Source organism: Bubalus kerabau, chromosome 9 (assembly GCF_029407905.1).
Source record: "Bubalus kerabau isolate K-KA32 ecotype Philippines breed swamp buffalo chromosome 9, PCC_UOA_SB_1v2, whole genome shotgun sequence".
Classification (NCBI taxonomy): domain Eukaryota; kingdom Metazoa; phylum Chordata; class Mammalia; order Artiodactyla; family Bovidae; genus Bubalus; species Bubalus kerabau.
Window position 1 is genome coordinate 107,125,300 of NC_073632.1, and position 21,777 is coordinate 107,147,076.

At 40.3% G+C, this 21,777-nt stretch overlaps 1 protein-coding gene across 11 annotated transcripts in view; it reads left to right on the forward strand.

Moving 5' to 3' along the window:
• Window positions 1–21,777, forward strand: part of QKI (QKI, KH domain containing RNA binding) — a 160,234-nt gene that overhangs the window by 72,153 nt on the left and 66,304 nt on the right. The window lies entirely within an intron of this gene.

Below are 21,777 nucleotides of genomic sequence, written 5' to 3' on the forward strand. Positions count from 1 at the left end.
AGGTACTCTGACTTCATTTTGACTTCTTTCTAAGCTCTCACCTCATTTCATTTCAACTTTCTCATTAGCTGACTGGGGTCTCAATCATTTTCTCTCCTTACAGATAAATAATGACTTAGTAGTTAAGCTGAGCACAGAGGCCGTCAATAATATTAATTATCTGTAAATTTTATTTTAAGCTGTTCTTGTCAGATGAGTATAAAGATATTTTGAGACAAGCATGTGAGTTCTCCCTGAGCATATTTAGCAGTTGTATTTAAAACAATCTTTTGTATTAGAATCTTAAAATAACTTAATCACTTTGTGACTCAGCCGAGGGGCAGTCTTGTATTGCCATGCAGTTTTGGTTCCCATGTTTGCGCTTGTGGTTGCTTTGCTTCAAGCAATGCTGATTTAATAGCCTAGGTACAGTAAGACAAGCTCTCAAAACTCATAGTGTATTCATCCGTTAAACAAGTTGTTATGTCAGTTTACAAAGCCTGCTTTGCCCTCTCCTCAGCGTCTTGTCGATTCTGCAGTAGCAGCCCTCCACTCACACACAGACACTGAAGAGTGGAGCTCGGAGCCCTGTAATGAGGCATCGCCAGTTCTGCTTTCAGTCAGGTTGAACTTGGAGCCTGAAGAACAGCTTCCTGCCATCATTTTGGCATACATTAGAGTGGCTAAGAGTGTAACCTCTATAACCGTCTTGCTTTTATTTGATTCTTGCTTCTATCACTTAGCAGCTTTGTGATTTTAGCGGAAGACTTCATCTCTTGGTGGCATGTGAAGCGGGAGTAGTGAGATCACTGTGAGGTCACTGATGGCGTGAGGATTACAGAAGTTGTAGAGCGCTTAGCATAGTGTGTTGACATATAGTGATCAATCAATTAATGTTAATGATTGCTCTTTAATAAATTTTGTTTACATTGTTAGTGCATTTCCTGTTTAAACTCTACACTGTATCATGGGGGAGTACTATAGTTTTTTAAGCTTTGAAAATGACAATGCTTTGTTGTTGCTTTGTGACCTTTGAATATCCCATATTCTCATAGCTTTTTTGTTTGGTTCTCTGGTGGTTGGTGTGTCCATCTTCTGTCTTGTCCACTTTGTTCTTAAGCACAAACAGAAGTAGTTAACACATAATATTTTTTTAATTTGTCCTGTTGCCTAATGAAATAAAAAAGTTTACAGATTATACATAATGCATGAAAACAATGATAGATTAAGACACCAACAACATTTTGACTGTAGATTGCATTTTTAGTTTTATTAACTGCTATAGCAGACATCCTGGAATGTGAAGTCAAGTGGGTCTTAGAAAGCATCACTACAAACAAAGCTAGAGGAGGTGATGGAATTCCAGTTGAGCTATTCCAAATCCTGAAAGATGATGCTGTGAAAGTGCTGCACTCAATATGCCAGCAAATTTGGAAAACTCAGCAGTGGCCACAGGACTGGAAAAGGTCAGTTTTCATTCCAATCCCAAAGAAAGGCAATGCCAAAGAATGCTCAAACTACCACACAATTGCACTCATCTCACACACTAGTAAAGTAATGCTCAAAATTCTCCAAGCCAGGCTTCAGCAGTATGTGAACCGTGAACTTCTGATGTTCAAGCTGGTTTTCGAAAAGGCAGAGGAACCAGAGATCAAATTGCCAACATCCGCTGGATCATGGAAAAAGCAAGAGAGTTCCAGAAAAACATCTATTTATGCTTTACTGACTATGCCAAAGCCTTTGACTGTGTGGATCACAAGAAACTGTGGGACATTCTGAAAGAGATGGGAATACCAGACCACCTAATCTGCCTCTTGAGAAATCTGTATGCGGGTCAGGAAGCAACAGTTAGAACTGGACATGGAACAACAGACTGGTTCCAAATAGGAAAAGGAGTTCGTCAAGGCTGTATATTGTCACTCTACTTATTTAACTTATATGCAAAGTCCATCATGAGAAACGCTGGACTGGAAGAAACACAAGCTGGAATCAAGATTTCCGGGAGAAATATCAATCACCTCAGATATGCGGATGACACCACCCTTATGGCAGAAAGTGAAGAGAAACTCAAAAGCCTCTTTGTGAAGGTGAAAGTGGAGAGTGAAAAAGTTGGCTTAAAGCTCAACATTCAGAAAACTAAGATCATGGCATCCGGTCCCATCACTTCATGGGAAATAGATGGGGAAACAGTGGAAACAGTGTCAGACTTTATTTTTCTGGGCTCCAAAATCACTGCAGATGGTGACTGCAGCCATGAAATTAAAAGACGCTTACTCCTTGGAAGGACAAGTTATGACCAACCTAGATAGCATATTCCAAAGCAGAGACATTACTTTGCCAACAAAGATCTGTCTAGTCAAGGCTATGGTTTTTCCAGGAGTCATGTATGGATGTGAGAGTTGGACTGTGAAAAAGGCTGAGCGCCGAAGAATTGATGCTTTTGAACTGTGGTGTTGGAGAAGACTCTTGAGAGTCCCTTGGACTGCAAGGAGATCCAACCAGTCCACTCTGAAGGAGATCAGCCCTGGGATTTCTTTGGAAGGAATGATGCTAAAGCTGAAACTCCAGCACTTTGGCCACCTCATGCGAAGAGTTGACTCATTGGAAAAGACTCTGATGCTGGGAGGGATTGGGGGCAAGAGGACAAGGGGACGACAGAGGATGAGATGGCTGGATGGCATCACTGACTCGATGGACATGAGTCTAGGTGAACTCCGGAAGTTGGTGATGGACAGGGAGGCCTGGCGTGCTGCGATTCATGGGGTCGCAAAGAGTCAGACATGACTGATCTGATCTGATCTGATAGATGAATATGCTTTGGGAATATCCAGTTAATTTGAATGGCTACCGTATGTTTGATACTACGATGAGGAATTTATGTGTAGATTTGTAATGCCAAGGGTGTCTTCTGTAATATTAATTTAAATCTATGCATACTAAACTGTCAACCATGTCATTTTGGTTTACTCTGCTCTGCTCATTGAGTTCTTAAAAATGTCAATAGAAGTTAAGTCACAATGGAAGGTGCTATCACTTGTTGCTTGGCTATTACTTCGAAAAAGAACATGAAAAATATATGGAGACCAAAAAGTATTGAAATAAATAATAAGGCTGATTGAAGCATATTCTGTGAGTTTAAAGGAAAACTAAACTTTTTCGTGCAGAATTGTCAGTTTATGTAAAAGCTGAGAAAGCTAGAAAAGCTTAATTTGTTGACTGTCCATAGTATTAATGATGGAATGCTGTTTGCTCATTTGTCAGTCACAGCATGCCGTGTCTGTTTTATGGAGTGTTTCTCTGCTGTTTGATGAGTACTTGGCATAGAGTAGACACTGGAAAAAACCATCTGAGAAGGGATGAATGTGTAGGTAGTAAATGAAAGACATAGATGTCCCCTCTGCTTTACGTTCCCCAAAGTTTTTATGAATAGAGAAAATGATAAATTCTTTGTGTTTTCAGTTCTTTGGGGAAGATAGGCAGTACTATATCATCCTACGCTGTTGGTTGTAAGCAAGGGAATGAATATGCTACTTTATATTTTTCATTTTCCTGGATTGCTGTTACTTCAGAATTATTGATGGGCACAGCAGCATTGTCGTTGTATATAAATACCCAGAGGAATGGTACTGGGTAATTGCAGGAGCCTAAGGACAAGAACTTCACTCACACTTGATAACTGACTGGGGAGCTGTACTTGTCTTTCTACTTCCCACGCCCACCTGAAAATGTTCGTGTGTGCGATGTCGGCTGCTGCTGTGGTTCAGTCGCTCAGTCGTGTCCGACTCTTTGCCACCCCATGGAGTGCAGCATGCCAGGCTCCTTGTCCTCCACTCTCTCCTGGAGTTTGCTCAGATCCATGTCCATGGAATCAGTGATGCTATCTAACCATCTCATCCTCTGCTGCCTCCTCCTATTGCCCTCAGTCTTTCTCAGCATCAGGGTCTTTTCCAGTGAGTCAACTCTTCCCATCAGGTGGCCAAAGTATTGAAGCTTTAGCATTAGTCCTTCCAATGAATATTCAGGATTGATTTCCTTTAGAGTTGACTGGTTTGATCTCCTTGCAGTCCAAGGGACTCTCAAGAGTCTTCTCCACCACCACAGTTCGAAAGCATCAATTCTTTGGTGCTCAGCCTTCTTTATGGCCCAACTGTCACATCCATACAGGACTACTGGATGCGACAAAGCTGTGATCCATGAAAGGGGTGAGATGTCTACAGTTGATCAAAGTCAGGTGTTGGGTCTTCTGAAAATGTCCAGTAGGACTCAGCAATTCTGGTTAGAGCTCTTTGCTTGAAATGAAGGGATGTGCACTCAGGGGATCAGATGGCCATTGGAGGGCTGCTAATAGCAGTGGCCAGATGGTATTAACCACATTTACGATCTGTTCAGTGTCATATTCAGACTGTGCAAAAATCTCAAAAGATAATTTTTACTCTTCTAACAGGAATGAAGACTTAAAAGAGGTCAAGTAACTTATCCAGTCCCTATTTCTAACTATTAACTGCACTCGGTATAAACATATATCTTGCTGGACATTGACATTCAGCTCTATAATTCATTCTCTTCAGAATATGAACTTTGAATTTAAAATTAGATAAATCTGTTATACAGTTTTAATTTAGATTTTAATATATTTCCCCAATATATTTGACCACAATCTGTCCATTCTGAGAGATGTCTTAACTTCTTGAGGAGCTACAGTGTTGTATGGACCATGATCTCTGAAGTATTATTAGAGGGACATACTGCACAATTGCAAACATAGGTAGAATTGCATAACTTTTTTATTTGCCACTTTTCATATGCTTACACATTTTTCTCCTATTCTTACAGTTCATAGATGTTTTACCTAGTTAACATGTGATATTTTTAGAAAAGTTTAAAAGTGTATATGATGAGAGAAAAAGTGTAGCGAGGCACCTGATCCTGTCGCTTTAGAAACTCCTTTTGGTGACAGTTCCGATGTGTCTAGTAGATCATTCTTCCTGTGTTGGTGTATACACTTTCACATGTGCTGTACAAAGTGAGTCTTCCTATTCTGGATGCTTTGTAATTAGCATTTCCTGCAGTTCTGTATCCTGTCCTGTCAGTTTAATTGACAAATAATTGAGCTTTATAATGTCTGAGACTTTGTGCTGTGTGATAGGAAAACTTAAAAGATAGCTTAAGGCAAAATTAGCAGTATATGCAAAAATTTATTTGCTTGTATGGGGGAAACTTAGACTTTTATTTTTATGAAGGATGTTATTACTTTCTCAACACTTTGAAAATGATCAAATTGATATAGTTTTTTTGGTTTCACGTACTAAAGTGGTTGTGATAGCCAGTGACATAACATCAGGTACAAACATGGTCTAGACAGCCCACTTAATAGTCTTGTTGAATGCTAGATTTCTGACAACCTGGAGCATAAGTGTAGTTTATTAAAAAACAAACAAACAAAAAAACCCAAAGAACCCAGCTTTGATCACGGCAGTGTTTATTCAGCCCCTAGTGCCGCGCTGCCCGTCTCCTCCCACGTGTGCCTGGTGTCCCCTGTCCTCCTTGCCCCTGTGTCTGCCAGATGGTCTGGGGAGCAAGTTCCGGACAGCATCTCAAGTTGGAGATACTGTATTAGGTGTTTCTAAAATAGAAGGGCTCTTCAGTGCTATCATATTTGTGTTTTCTTTCATCACCAGAACAATTTCTTTGTGTTGTTAAATGTCTGGTCAGTGTTCATAGTTCCCCTCTTGTCTCATAAATGTGCTTTTAAGAGAAGCTTATAAATGGTGTCCGTGTGAGGGGCTTACACATTGCATTTGATTGATTGATCTGTTAAGCCATTCTCGCCCTGGCCCCCATTTCTCTTTTGTAGTTTATTTGTAAAGGGTCTGAGTTGCTTGTACCGAAGAATTCCCGTGGCCTTTGCTGATTGTATTTTCATGTATTTTCATGGTCATGGCCATGTTTATTAACGCTTACTGTGTCCCCTGTAGTTTTGGCAATTTGGTAGTGAGAAAGGTTGAATAAGGTTTAGTTCTCCTGCCCTTCCTTCCTCATTTCCTTTCTTCATTTTGAAAGAAAATTTTGTAAGTAAATGTTGTGGTGATACCGAAAATCTAGTGTTCCTTTGATTTTAGCAATCATTGTCGATTGTTTTTAAGACCTTTTACTTCAGTGGGAACTGCAAAACAGTTATTACCCTGTTTCTTTGATATTATTAGTTAGATTTAATTTTTATAGGAAAGGCTGGATAAATGCTCAGGTTTTTTTTTTTTTTTTTGACTCAGTTCCTTATTTACTAGGTTTAAAATAGTGGATTGATTCCTAGGAATCCTCCAGAGGTGTAGAATTTGTTTTTTTGTCTTGTTTTTATTTGACTATAATTATGAATGCATTTAAACAGTTTTGATGTATTTCAGTTCATTGCACCACGGTTTGAAGGCATCAGTTCTTCAGCGCTCAGCCTTTTTCATTGTTCAGCTCTCACATCCATACATGACTAATGGAAAAACCAAAGCTTTGACTATACAGACCTTTTGTTGGCAAAGTAATGTCTGTGCTTTTTAATATGCTGTCTAGGTTTGTCATTGCTTTTCTTCCAGGGAGCAAAGCGTCTTTTAATCTCATGGCTGCAGTCACTGTCCACAGTGATTTTGGAGCCCAGGAAAATAAAGTCTGTCACTGTTTCCATTGTTTCCCCATGTACTTGGCCATGAAGTGATGGGACTAGATGCCATGATCTTCGTTTTTTGAACGTTGAGTTTTACATTATATTGTTTATATTGTAGTAAACTTGTGGTTGGGCACAAGAAATGAATTATTGTTTTAAATGTTTTCAAGAAGAAAAGTGCTATAATTTTCTATTAGTTTACACAGCCTTTCTCAGCTAGGGTTCCTCATCTTAGAAGTTCTTCAGTTTCACTAAGAGTGGTTCAATAATGAGTACCATTCTAGATAGGAGAGAAGTGAACTATATATAATTTATGCCTTGGGCCAGGCACTGGGTACTTGATTCCCTTGTGGAGTCCTTAGTTGAGAAAGACTGTGCCCTGTGAGGAATGGGTTTTTTTCTCTATTTTATATTCCTGCGTTAATCACCTGCTCTGACCCCTGCTCTTGGTACCTTCAAGTCAATGAGTTGAGAGTAGGAATTTTTTTGGATTCTCTCTTAAAAATGTTACTTTTATAAACTGCATGCTTAGAAACTTTCATGAATCTGATTTGAATAGTGCGTGTGTGCTAAGCCGCTTCAGTCAGGTCTGACTCTTTGTGACCCTATGGATCATTGCCTGCCTGGCTGCTCTGTCCAAGGGATTCTCCAGGCAAGATCACTGGAGTGGGCTGCCATTCCCTCTTCCAGCTGAATAGTAGTATTTAGCTAAGAGTAATTATGAAAATTATAGTATTATATATCTATTTGGAAGGAACCTTATTAAAGCTATGAAGTCTAATACTTAATTCATATTTAATTCTGTGATATTTTAGTTCCTATGGTACACATGGTTGTCACTCAGTTTTCCCAACCCCCCACCATAGTCAGTACCTTTTCAGGCAGTAAGTAGTTTTGAATGCTATGAATTTTGTCCTCAAAGATCTTTTCCCCTGAGAGACTGATATGTTGACGGTAGAGTAATGCGCAGTGCGGCGTAAACAGCAGTTGGTACGCCTTGTGCAGTGGAGAGCCAAGGAGGTGATGAGCGCTTTTACAGGTTGAAGACTTGAGGGAAAGCTGGAGAAGACTGGACTGGAGTCGGAATTGACAGGGCAGATGAGTGGAATGGTATTCTGCTTGGCATGTTGCTGTGGAAGTTACAAGGTTTAGTGGGAAAAGTGGTATTGGAGACAGGCTTGGACCTGAGGATATAGGGCCTTGCTGCTAAGCCGCTTCAGTCATGTCCGACTCTGTGCGACCCCATAGACGGCAGCCCACCAGGCTCCCCCATCCCTGGGATTCTCCAGGCAAGAACACTGGAGTGGGTTGCCATTTCCTTCTCCAATGCATGAAAGTGAAGTCGCTCAGTCGTGTCCGACTCTTCGCGACCCCATGGACTGCAGCCCACCAGGCTGCTCCGTCCATGGGATTTTCCAGGCAAGAGTACTGGAGTGGGGTGCCACTACCTTCTCCGTATAGGGCCTTGAATACTATATTAAAATCTTTTTCTTTGGAAAGCAGTGTATTGGCACTCATATTTTTAAAGTAAGAAGTTATATGAGACATTGTTTTTTAGAGAAGGTGGCTATAGAAAGGATGGTGTAGGGAGGAGAGAGCAGAGGCTGCAGATAGAGAGCCAGGCCTCAGACAGCTTGACTCAGAGAGTCCTGTGTGTGCAGGAAAGCTTTGAGACTCAGAGCCTCTGATCCTAACTCTGAATACAAAACGAAATAATCTTTTAACCTTAGGGCCTTTGACATATTTAATGTCCAGTGTCTCAAAGATGTCCTACACTAGCTATAAACTAATACCCTAGGAACTTCAGTCCTCCTCCACCTTTTTTTTCTTGTTAATGTCATGGAACAGAGCACTGAATTCAGCCTCAAAAGTGATTGATTGGTTTCTTTTTAAAGAGAAAAGAAAGCCTGCATTTCTGGAAGAATTTAAATCAGTACTTTTCAAATTGTCTGTCACAAAAGACCATTACAACAAAATTGTAATTCATCATAGACCATTTCTTTTGTAAAATTATTATACAGTGAAATAAATTATCAGAGAAACAATTTTAAATGACAGTTTTCATCCTGTTTAAAACTTTATGTCAGTGGAGGAAAATATCTGGTAGATTGCTGTAAAAGTTTCTAAATACCCCAAGAACTATATAGCGCACAAGGCTCCTCTGTCCGTGGGATTTTCCAGGCAAGAATACTGAAGTTGGTTGTCATTTCCTTCAGGGTATCTTCCCGACCCAAAGATCGAACATGAGTCTTCTACACGTGTCTCCTGCATTGCAGGTGAATTCTTAACCACTGAGCCACCAGGGAAGCCCTAATGGGCAGAAGTATCCAGTCAGAGTGCTATAGAAGTTTCTAAACACTTGATTCTGTCCTGGGAGCTGCACTTGGGGCAGCACTGGCTTAACTGTTGCTTTCTGGCTGATTGATTTGGTGGGCCTTCAGGGCTGGGAAGGGGCCGTCTGCTGTCCTCTCCTCTGCTTTTCTTCTTTCTTCTCATACCCTCATTTTTACTGTGAGTGTGTTTTAAAACAAATTTCATTTTGGAATAGGAAATTTCATATGGAATTTTTAGTTCTGTTTCTGGTTACATGTTCATTTGGGACTTAAGCAACGTAGCTTTAAGGTAGTATCAGATCAGATAAGTCGCTCAGTCGTGTCCGACTCTTTGCGACCCCATGAATCGCAGCACGCCAGGCCTCCCTGTCCATCACCAACTCCCGGAGTTCACTCAGACTCACGTCCATTGAGTCAGTGATGCCATCCAGCCATCTCATCCTCTGTCGTCCCCTTCTCCTCCTGCCCCCAATCCCTCCCAGCATCAGAGTCTTCTCCAATGAGTCAACTCTTCGCATGAGGTGGCCAAAGTACTGTAGTTTCAGCTTTAGCATCATTCCTTCCAAAGAAATCCCAGGGCTGATCTCCTTCAGAATGGACTGGTTGGATCTCCTTGCAGTCCAAGGGACTCTCAAGAGTCCACTCCAACACCACAGTTCAAAAGCATCAATTCTTCGGCGCTCAGCCTTCTTCACAGTCCAACTCTCACATCCATACATGACTCCTGGAAAAACCATAGCCTTGACTAGACAGATCTTTGTTGGCAAAGTAATGTCTCTGCTTTTGAATATGCTATCTAGGTTGGTCATAACTTGTCCTTCCAAGGAGTAAGCGTCTTTTAATTTCATGGCTGTAGTCACCATCTGTAGTGATTTTGGAGCCCAGAAAAATAAAATCTGACACTGTTTCCACTGTTTCCCCATCTATTTCCCATGAAGTGGTGGGACCGGATGCCATGATCTTCGTTTTCTGAATGTTGAGCTTTAAGCCAACTTTTTCACTCTCCACTTTCACTTTCATCAAGAGGCTTTTGAGTTCCTCTTCACTTTCTGCCATAAGGGTGGTGTCATCTGCATATCTGAGGTGATTGATGTATCTCCCGGCAATCTTGATTCCAACTTGTGTTTCTCCTAGTCCAGCGTTTCTCATGATGGACTCTGCATATAAGTTAAATAAACAGGGTGGTAATATACAGCCTTGACGAACTCCTTTTCCTCTTTGGAACCAGTCTGTTGTTCCATGTCCAGTTCTAACTGTTGCTTCCTGACCTGCATACAGATTTCTCAAGAGGCGGATCAGGTGGTCTAGTATTCCCATCTCTTTCAGAATTTTCCACAGTTTCTTGTGATCCACACAGTCAAAGGCTTTGGCATAGTCAGTAAAGCATAAATAGATGTTTTTCTGGAACTCTCTTGCTTTTTCCATGATCCAGCGGATGTTGGCAATTTGATCTCTGGTTCCTCTGCCTTTTCTAAAACCAGCTTGAACATCCGGAAGTTCACGGTTCACATATTGCTGAAGCCTGGCTTGGAGAATTTTGAGCATTACTTTACTAGCGTGTGAGATGAGTGCAATTGTGCGGTAGTTTGAGCATTCTTTGGCATTGCCTTTCTTTGGGATTGGAATGAAAACTGACCTTTTCCAGTCCTGTGGCCACTGCTGAGTTTTCCAAATTTGCTGGCATACTGAGGGCAGCACTTTCACAGCATCATCTTTCAATACAAATTAAATATTTATTTCAGATTGGATAGTATTTTAATACATTTTTATAAAATAGAGTCATTCCTTTGCCTTTATTGATTACTGAGAAAGCTCAGGAAGATTTGAAATAAAACTTTTGCTACTGTTTTTTAAAGTACAGTTTTTGTTTTTTTTTCTTTTTAATTTGTAAGACTCTTTAAGGGATAAAAAGATGGATCCAATGAAAGTAAACCTGTTCTCATTACTAAAGTAACTCTTTAAGTAACCTGTAAAACTTAAGCTAATTACTCTGCTATAGATCTAATACCACGATGAATTAATTGTCCATGTCTAATGAAATGAGACATGAGTTTCAGTGAAAGGGAGAGTCTATTTTATCACTGGATGCTGTTAATGAGCCTTTTAAAATTCAGTCTTGATTGGATTGTAGTCAATTTAGTTAAGGAATCTTTGAGTATCTTATAGTATATTGTGTATAAAGAAGTTTTTTTCCCTCAGAAAGTTCAGTTCTCTGTGAACAGAATTAGTAGTGGAATGTTGCTTATGTGTTTATCATTATGCTATATCAGTTGATTTTCTTTTTCAAAACCCTGTAACAGAGAAATTCAATGGAAACCTTTTGTCAGTTATATTAGTGACACATTATCAGACAATTTCATAAGCATAGTGAGCCATCTTACTCTGTCCTGCTTTTACTTTTCTTCTGCAGTTATGAAAGATAACAATTTAAAGAAATTATAATGTTGCTCTTTGAATTTTAAACTGTTTTTCTTTTTAACTCATGTGTACTTGTTAACTCTTTGACTTTTAAAGACATGTACAGTTGTTAATTCACAAGTTGTCCTAGGACCAGGATGATATCATAGTCTTTGGGTCCAGAAAATTTTAAACTTATGATTCTTCATTTTGCAAATTATTTATTACTTAAAAGAGAAAATACAAACTACAGCAGGTAGTTAGCACTGCTTTTAAAAGGTCTTAGTAAGTTTTTAAGTTTTTGCTTAATTCAAACACCTATGCTGCTGCTGTTGCTGCTAAGTTGCTTCAGTCGTGTCTGACTCTGTGCGACCCCAGAGATGGCAGCCCACCAGGCTCCCCCATCCCTGGGATTCTCCAGGCAAGAACACTGGAGTGGGTTGCCATTGCCTTCTCCCCAAATACCTATTCAGTTCAGTTCAGTCGCTCAGCCATGTCCGACTCTTTGCGACCCCATGAATCGCAGCACGCCAGGCCTCCCTGTGCATCACCAACTCCTGGAGTTCACTCAGACTCACGTCCATCGAGTCAGTAATGCCATCCAGCCATCTCATCCTCTGTCGTCCCCTTCTCCTCCTGCCCCCAATCCCTCCCAGCATCAGAGTCTTTTCCAATGAGTCAACTCTCCGCATGAGGTGGCCAAAGTACTGGAGTTTCAGCTTTAACATCATTTCCTCCAAAGAAATCCCAGGGCTGATCTCCTTCAGAGTGGACTGGTTGGATCTCCTTGCAGTCCAAGGGACTCTCAAGAGCCTTCTCCAACACCACAGTTCAAAAGCATCAATTCTTCGGCACTCAGCCTTCTTCACAGTCCAACTCTCACATCCATACATGACCACAGGAAAAACCATAGCCTTGACTAGACAAACCTTTGTTGGCAAAGTAATGTCTCTGCTTTTGAATATGCTATCTAGGTTGGTCATAACTTTTCTTCCAAGGAGTAAGCGTCTTTTAATTTCATGGCTGCAGTCACCATCTGCAGTGATTTTGGAGCCCCCAAAAATAAAGTCTGACAGTGTTTCCACTGTTTCCCCATCTATTTCCCATGAAGTGATGGGACCAGATGCCATGATCTTCGTTTTCTGAATGTTGAGCTTTAAGCCAACTTGTTCACTCTCCACTTTCACTTTCATCAAGAGGCTTTTGAGTTCCTCTTCACTTTCTGCCATAAGGGTGGTGTCATCTGCATATCTGAGGTTATTGATATTTCTCCCGGCAATCTTGATTCCAGCTTGTGCTTCTTCCAGTCCAGCGTTTCTCATGATGGCCTCTGTATATAAGTTAAATAAGCAGGGTGACAACATACAGCCTCAATGTACTCCTTTTCCTATTTGGAACCAGTCTGTTGTTCCATGTCCAGTTCTAACTGTTGCTTCCTGACCTGCATATAGGTTTCTCTTTTAAGAATTTTCCACAGTGTATTGTGATCCACACAGTCAAAGGCTTTGGCATAGTCAGTAAAGCATAAATAGATGTTTTTCTGGAACTCTCTTGCTTTTTCCATGATCCAGCGGATGTTGGCAATTTGATCTCTGGTTCCTCTGCCTTTTCTAAAACCAGCTTGAACATCTGGAAGTTCACGGTTCATGTATTGCTGAAGCCTGGCTTGGAGAATTTTGAGCATTACTTTACTAGCGTGTGAGATGAGTGCAATTGTGCGGTAGTTTGAGCATTCTTTGGCATTGCCTTTCTTTGGGACTGGAATGAAGACGGACCTTTTCCAGTCCTGTGGCCACTGCTGAGTTTTCCAAATTTGCTGGCATATTGAGTGCAGCACTTTCACAAGCATCATCTTTCAGGATTTGAGATAGCTCAATTGGAATTCCATCACCTCCATTAGCTTTGTTCATAGTGATGTTTTCTAAGGCCCACTTGACTTCACATTCCAGGATGTCTGGCTCTAGGTGAGTGATAACACCATCGTGATTATCTGGGTCGTGAAGCTCTTTTTTGTACAGTTCTTCGGTGTATTCCTGCCACCTCTTCTTAATATCTTCTGTTTCTGTTAGGTCGATGCCATTTCTGTCCTTTATCAAGCCCATCTTTGCATGAAATGTTCCTTTGGTATGTCTGATTTTCTTGAAGAGATCTCTAGTCTTTTCCATTCTGTTGTTTTCCTCTATTTCTTTGCATTGATTGCTGAGGAATGCTTTCTTATCTCTTCTTGCTATTCTTTGGAACTCTGCATTCAGATGCTTATATCGTCCCTTTTCTCCTTTGCTTTTCGCTTTTCTTCTTTTCACAGCTGTTTGTAAGGTCTCCCCAGACAGCCATTTTGCTTTTTTGCATTTCTTTTCCATGGGGATGGTCTTGATCCCTGTCTCCTGTACAATGTCACGAACCTCCGTCCATAGTTTATCAGGCACTCTGTCTATCAGATCTAGTGCCTTGTATTCTAAATATAAATTCCTAATCACTTCACATAGGAAATACTAAAAAAGTTTTCAGATTCTGATATGAAGAGAGTTTTGTAACATTTCACCTTTGTAACTGATAAGATTAATTTCTGACTAGCAACCTTCTTTTCATTCTTGCATATTTGGCAAGGGTATTTAAAAAAAAAATGATGTTGTGTCCCTCAGTTCAGTTCAGTTGCTCACTTGTGTCTGACTCTTTGTGACCTCATGGACTGCAGCACACCAGGCTTTCCTGTCCATTACCAACTCCCAGATCTTGCTTGTCCATCGAGTCCGTGATGCCATTGTGTCCCTAGCACATTATATTAGTTTAGCCCATATTGATGATATTAACTTTCATAATTTGGTTAAAATAGTGTCAGTCATATTTTTTCATTGTAGAGATACTCTTCCCTCTTTTAAATGAACTGGTTTTAGGGGAGTACTGTGATACTTTGTAAATATCCTGCTCCCAGGAAAATTCTGCCCAGTGATATAAGTGTTGGTTAATGACCTATCTAAATTCCTTATTACTGTAATACAGTGTTTGCAAAACTGTTATTTTTCTGTCATTCCCTTTACATTTATTAGTTGACATTGAATTATAAGAAAGATACTGCCTGCCTGTCATTTCTGATAGGTTCAGATCTCTTTCTGTGTGTGCATGTTTCCCCCAGGCCCCTGTGTGGACTTAGATGTCCACTGAATTCCAGACAGCTTACCCAACATGTGAACCTGGTGAATGGCTGGGGTGGCTGCTGAAAGCAATGCTGAGCTGGTGGGGGGTTGGTGGTGAGAGTGCAGCTCTCATTGTTCCTGTGAATTTGTTCATTAACTGTCACACAGCCCTGTGAGGTAGCCGCTGTTGTCCTTCTACTTGTAAGACCATGGAGGTACGGGGGAGGTTCTCTTCACCTGGCTAGTGAGCTGCCTAGTCACAATTTGAACCCAGGCTGAGTAAAGGGGTTTAATCCTTACATTGCCATCTTTTGATCGCCCTATTTCCGTTCTTCCTCTCTGTCTCCCTCTGGCAACCAGAGTGATTTTTAAAAAGTAATCCTGCAGTACATTTTTCTGTGTTCAGTGAGAGTCAGCTCTTCACTGTGGGTGACGAGGCCCTGCTTGGCCATGAGTCCTACTGCTGTCCAGGCTGCTTTTCTCTTTGCTGCCTCTGTGCCAACTATGTGGCTCACAAGAGACTGGAAAATTCTTCAAGAGATGGGAATACCAGACCACCTGACCTCCCTCCTGAGAAATCTGTATGCAGTTCAAGAAACAACAGTTAAAACCGGACATGGAACAAGGACTGGTTCCAAATTGGGAAAGGAGTACATCAAGGCTGTGTATTGTCATCCTGCTTATTTAACTTATATGCAGAATACATCATGGGAAATGTGGGGCTTGATGAAGCACAAGCTGGATTCAAGATTCCTGGAAGAAATATCTCAGATATGCATAATATTTCAGATATGCAGATGACACCACCCTTATGGCAGAAGGCAAACAAGAACTAAAGAGCCTCTTGATGAAAGAGAGTGAAAAGTTGGCTTAAAACTCAACATTCAGAAAACAAAGATCATGGCATCTGGTTCCATCATTTCAGGGCAAATAGATGGGAAACAATGGAAACAGTGACAGACTTTATTTTCTTGGGCTCCAAAATCATTGCCAGTGGTAGCTGCAGCCATGAAATTCAAAGATGCTTGCTCCTTGGAAGAAAAGCTGTGACAAACCTAGACAGCATAATAAAAAGCAGAGACATTACTTTACCAACACAGGTCTGTCTAATCAAAGCTATGGTTTTTCCAGTAGTCATGTATGGATGTGATAGTTGGACCATAAAGAAAGCTGAGCACTGAAGAATTGATGCTTTTGAACTGTGGTGTTGGAGAAGACTCTTGAGAGTCCCTTCAACTGCAAGGAGATCAAACTAGTCAATCCTAAAGGAAATCAGTCCTGAATATTCGTTGGAGGGACTGATGCTGAAGCTGAAACTCCAGTACTTTGGCCACCTGATGTGAAAAATGGACTGACTGGAAAAGACCCTGATGCTGAGTAAGATTGAAGACAGGAGAGGGGGACGCCAGAGGATGAGATGGTTGGATGGCATAACCAGCTAATTGTTCTTTTTCCCCTCAAGTAATATGCACAGTGTCTATTAATCTTTCAGGGAAGTCACTTTTTCTGTTATTGCTAATATCTTGTATACTTATATATGTATGTGTCTTTCTGTCTAGGTATATGCAAGGTTGTAGTACTCTGTGTCAGAAAATAAAGCAAAAGTTCTCCACACCCACTGCTAAGCAGTTCAATGTACTGTGTCCATTACCTGATTTACCTTTAGTTACTATAAACTTTTTAATTTGACTATTTAAGTTGTATAGATAATTTATACAATAAAAATAATTTTGCCTATCAACTTTTAGAATTCCAATTATGTATAGGGCACTTTCTTTTTACTTGTTGATATAAAACAGAGTGAGATTTTTGTGTTCAGGCTGTCTTAAGTATTTGTTCAGGTCTTTCACATATCTTAACCTTCAGTAGGTGCTCACAGGTGTTGAGCAGCATCTTGAGTCACACATGTAGTGGCCGAGGGCTTAGGGCTTTAATGTACTTTTGATAGCAGGCTATAGTAGTTAACCAGCCTGGCGTGCTGCGCTCCACGGGGCCACAGAGTCAGACACGACTGAGGGACTAAGCTGCTTGATAATTATCAAAAGAAAATAAAGTCACCATGGAGAACAGTACATGAAATTTGTTTAGAGCACTATACATTTGTAGAACTAACTGATGAAAGAATTATAAATTAAAAAAAATTATGATGTATTTGGTATGAGGGCAGAAATCAGTTGGTAGGAAATAAACATTATCCTAATACAATGTCTTTCATAGAGTCTTTTTCCACATGGAGTGTTTTCCTGTAGACAAGGTCTAGAGGCACAGGTACCCCACAGTGATCTTTCATGTCCTCTGTCACCACCAATTAGAGGATACCTTCTGGGAACTTCTGCAGTTGAGTTCAAGGTGCTCACCTCCCTCACTTGCCTCAAGGCTTGTTTAATTATGCTTTAAGGTATACCCCAAAGCATATCATCATTTTCCATTAGGGTTTCCCAGGTGGCTCAGATGATAAAGAATCTGCCTGCAAGTGGAGGAAACTTGGGTTTGATCCCTGGGTCAGGAAGATCCCCTGGAGAAGAAAATGGCAACCCACTCCAGAATTCTTGCCTGGAGAATTCCTTGGACAGAGGAGCCTGGTGGGCTGCAGTCCATGGGGTCACAAAGACAAGAATGAGTGGCTAACAGTTTCACTTTCTTTTCTCATTAAACTCGTCTTAGCTTGGGGGTTTCCTGATAGTGCAGTTGGTAAAGAATCTGCCTGTAATCCGGGAGACCCGGATTCAATTCCTGGGTCAGGAAGATCCCCTGGAAAAGGGATAGGCTACCCAGTTCATTATTCTGGCCTGGAGAATTTTAGTCTGTGTGTTTGAAGTCAAGTGCCTAGACCTGTGGTCTCCTCAAGAGGGTAGCCATTGGCCTCTGTGGTTATTACAATGAAAGCTGAATGAGAGAACAGCTGAGCTGCAGCGTCACACAGTCAAGTTGAAGTGCTCGGTGTGGACCTGTGACAAGTGGCTGTCCTTTTGGACAGCAGATATAAATCATTCTCACTGTTGCAGGAGTTCTTTTGGTTAATGCTGCTTTAGGCAGAAATGTGTATAGAAAATATGGAGAAGCAAAAAGTGGGGAACAAATTATTCCTGTTTTTAGCTTTGTATTTTGAAATAATATTAAATTTTACAAAAAGAATACAAAGATCCTGCCCCATATACTTTTCATTATTCACCAATTTTTGATGTTTACCAGTTCAGTTCTCTCAGACCTCGATGTTCACGTACCTCACCTCCCTTCCCTCTTTTTCTCTCTCCCTTCCCCTTCAAGTTGGAATAATTCTTCTTTCTTTTTTCCTGACCTGGATTATTTTGGGGAAATAAGTTTTTATTATTAAAAATGCTTAAGAGATGATTGTGAATGTTTGGCAGGTTTGTATATTTTTCTATTGGAAAATAAACCAGATTCTAAGGGTGCTCATTTTGTTTCTTAGGTTTTTCTTTCCATTGCCATTGATATAATTTGTGTTTAATTAGGTTCATTTGGGAGTCACTGATTTCCATGCTTTTTCCCTTTCTGAAAATCTCTTTAAACTTGTTATAAGAAGTATTAAAAATAATTCAGAAATATGCTAATGTTTGAGCTCTTAACTTGTATCCATAATCCCCTAGATACATGATTTCTTTTGGACCAATATGTGGTATATGAATCGGCCAGTGATAAGCAAAACCTAGGCTGGACATAGCAAATGATGAGTTTTATGGCAGTAAAGATAATAAATACTGTCCCTGACATCACTTTTGAGCAGTTCTCCTGAGATGGAATGATTGGATAAAAAAAACACTTAATTAAGCTGTCAAGGAAGACCAGGACCCATTGTGACGTAAGTGCCAGGCTTGATGAAAAGTCTGAGAAGCAGTGATAATGGTATCAGCATGCTCAAATACAAAGTCTTGTCTCATTGCCGTCACCAACAAGGCACATTTAATTTAGCCTTAAATGGCAAAGGAATACAACCAAGTCCATTATCTCCTTCATATAATAGTGTTTTGTTTTCAGTTTCATTCTCTGATCTGCTCAACAAATCAGACCATTTCCAACTGCTCCACACACATTTATTCACTTTTTTTTAAAATCTAGAAAATTATTTCTTCTTCTTTTCAAAATTTGTTAACATTTAACCAGTATTTTTTTATTTTCTACTTTGGGCCACACCCAAAACTGGGTGGGGGTAGGGGTTGTTCCCGTGTAACAAAGCTAGAGAGGAAGACAGAAAATAAATGGTAAAGAAATGAACTAGATAATATAGATAGTGATAAGCGCCGTGAAGAGACTAGCATGAGATGGTGTGATGGGTGTGGAATGCTTGTGACTTGAGTGGCCAAGAAAGGGCTGTGTGAAGAGACATGTGACACGTGACAGGACAGTGGAATGAGAGCAAGTGTGAAGGCGCTCAGAGAAGAATCCTGGAAGACAGTCAGGAACAGCAAGGGCGGCGTGGGTAGGGAGCGTGGGGAGGGAGGTGGGAGAGCACCTTCCGTGCTGGCAGGGGAAGGAGTTCGGATTTTATTGCAAAAGCAGTGGGAAGACAATGGAGGGCTTTAAGCAGAGTGGTGTGACCTGGAGCCTTGAGAGTGGGTTTGTAAAGGGATGTGTGTAGAGAAGACTGAAAGAGTTGAAGCAAGGGACGTGAGAGTGAACTCCTGTAGTTTTAGGTCTGAGTTCCTCAGTGAAGTGTGAGCATAATTAGTGCCCATGAGAAAATTATGTTGTCTTACCACAGAATTTCAGTCATCCAGTTTCTTGAAATTGGCATAGCATAGGAGCCTCACATAGAAAATGCAGAAGAAACTCTTTAAAAATTTACTTAAATACAAACAACTGTCAAGACTTAAATTTACAAAAATGAGGAAGAAAGAGAAAGCCAAGAAGCACTTTATAAGTTAATTGAGTAGGACTTAAGGTTAAGAAGCAAAGTTGTAATTTAAAACCTGTAAGTAAAATTAATTCCCCGGGTAGAGACAGTAAGTAAGTATAGTTTGCAAGAACGCAAGTGGCCATTTTATCCAATCATACCCAGACATAGGTAACAGCTGTTGATTTGTAAGTGTAAACGTTTCCCTTCTCCCCAATGTACATGATTCTCTACCATACTAATGCTTACATACAGCTTTAATGTAAACCTATTAAGTGAGATGAAAGTGGTTTTCTCAGTCAAGTGTTTGGAATATTGAGGAGTAATAGGTATCATTTAACAGAAAGTTTTAAATGGTACATTTAAACAATTTGTTGACCAGTATTGAATAACCCTAAACGGACAGTGTGAAGTAGGGTGTTCTTTTGGTCACTTAGCATGCCTTCCCACTCAGCTCATGAACTAGATTGTAGAGAGGTTTATTCCCTAGGGTGTTAATGTTTTTAACATTAAAAGAAACTCAAGGCATTTGAGGCAGAGATTTTTTTTAGACAATAGTTGTTTAATGAGTTGCTTGTATATACAAGAGAAGAGAATAGGCCTGATTGCTCACAATCTGATGTTTGGAAAGTATTTTCCTGGATCTTATTTATTTGCATATCTAATTGCTGTGTAATCAAAACTAAGTGAACTGTAGCTACTTGAAACCCTACAATGAAAGGCAATCATCTGTGTGGAGGGGATGCTTCCGTGCAGGCTAGCCTGAATATTAGCATTAAAGGCTTCTTGTGTTTAATTATAGGTGTCTGACTGAGCAGTAAATGTATGCTTGTGTAATAAAGAAGTGAATGTGACCCTGAAACATGAGCTCTTTTTTTTGGTAACAGAGCCTTGGCTTTGAGAGAACTTAGCACCCTTTGTGTATTTTGGTGATAAGGGATTGTGCCAGAATGGTTGTTAATTACCTGCTTTGTTTGATATAGAAAGTAGTGATTTCACACTTTTCTTCCTACCAGTGACAGCACTCAATTAAAATGGGTATTAAAGCAGCTGTAATGCCCTAGGTTATCTACTGGGAAGACATGAGGTAAAGAAAATTAACTTGACTTTTTCCTAGCTGCTTGTTGGCAGCTTTGTTTTTCGTAAATGGAAAACAAATAGAAAACTGTTTACTCTAGGATGTACCCTATATCCATTTATAGACTAACATTATTTCTTGCTGCCTTATAAGTGGATTATTAAATTAAGAGGGATATTCTTAAATGTAATTTTGGGGTAGCCACTGATGATCAGTTAAAGCTCTCTGTAAATTTTAACTTGTTTGAACTTCTAAATCTAGCACAAGTTTAAGGCTTTTTTTTTTTTTTTTTTTTTTTTTTAAGTTTCCTTATTGTCAAATCAGTAAATTCCCTGTTAGTTTGTGTGGCATCAGTTGACATTTCTAACTTGGGTCTCTAATCAGTGTACTTTGGATAATGAATTGCTACTAAGAATGGCTGTGGGGAGATGGCAGGTAATGCATGTAAAGGATGTGCAAGCGCAGGTACACCCTCTGTACATTGTTTGAGGCTGCTCTACTCAGCATCATTTCTTTTAATGTTTTTTCTCTATTTAAAAAACTGTAAGTATATTACAGTAAACTTCCAGTGTGCTACGTTTTTCTGTGCTTGGCCTGCTGTCGTGTACTCTCAGCCAGTGAATGCTAGTAGAGAGGAACACGTGCTTGCTTACATAACACGTTTCTCATTGAGCATAACATTCTATCAGAGTAGTCTCAGCCAGTTGAATGTTCTACATTATGTGTGGTTTTACTCTGCTCTGAGAAGGAATCCCAAATTCTGGCTGACCCCTGAATCACATACGTGCAAAACAGACTTAAAGGATCTCAGCTGAAGATCTGAACTGAGACCAGACTTAGCACCTTAGAAAGTTTGCAGTTATATGAGTTGTCAACCACCTTGGCCCCATTGGCTTCCATGGTGGCTCAGACGGTAAAGCATCTACCTGCGATGTGGGAGACTTGGGTTTGATCCCTGGGTTGAGAAGATCCCCTGGAGAAGGAAATGGCAACCCACTCCAGTACTCTTACCTGGAGAATCCCATGGATGGAGGAGCCTGGTGGACTACATTCTGTGGGGTCACAAAGAGTCGGACACAACTGAGCAGCTTCACTTTTGCCTTACTTTTTCACTTTCACTTGGCTCCACTGGTGTTTATGAAACTTTACACATGACAGCTGGGGGATTCACATTTTTTTCAAGTGCACATGTGCACTCACCTGGGTAAAAACATGGTAGGCCATAAGGTGATAAAGATTGCAATTATATAGAGGATGAGCTCTTCCCAAAATGAAATTAAACCCCAAATATTTTCATATTGAATACACATCTGTATAATCCATTGGTCAAGAGATGTCCCAGGAGAAAATAG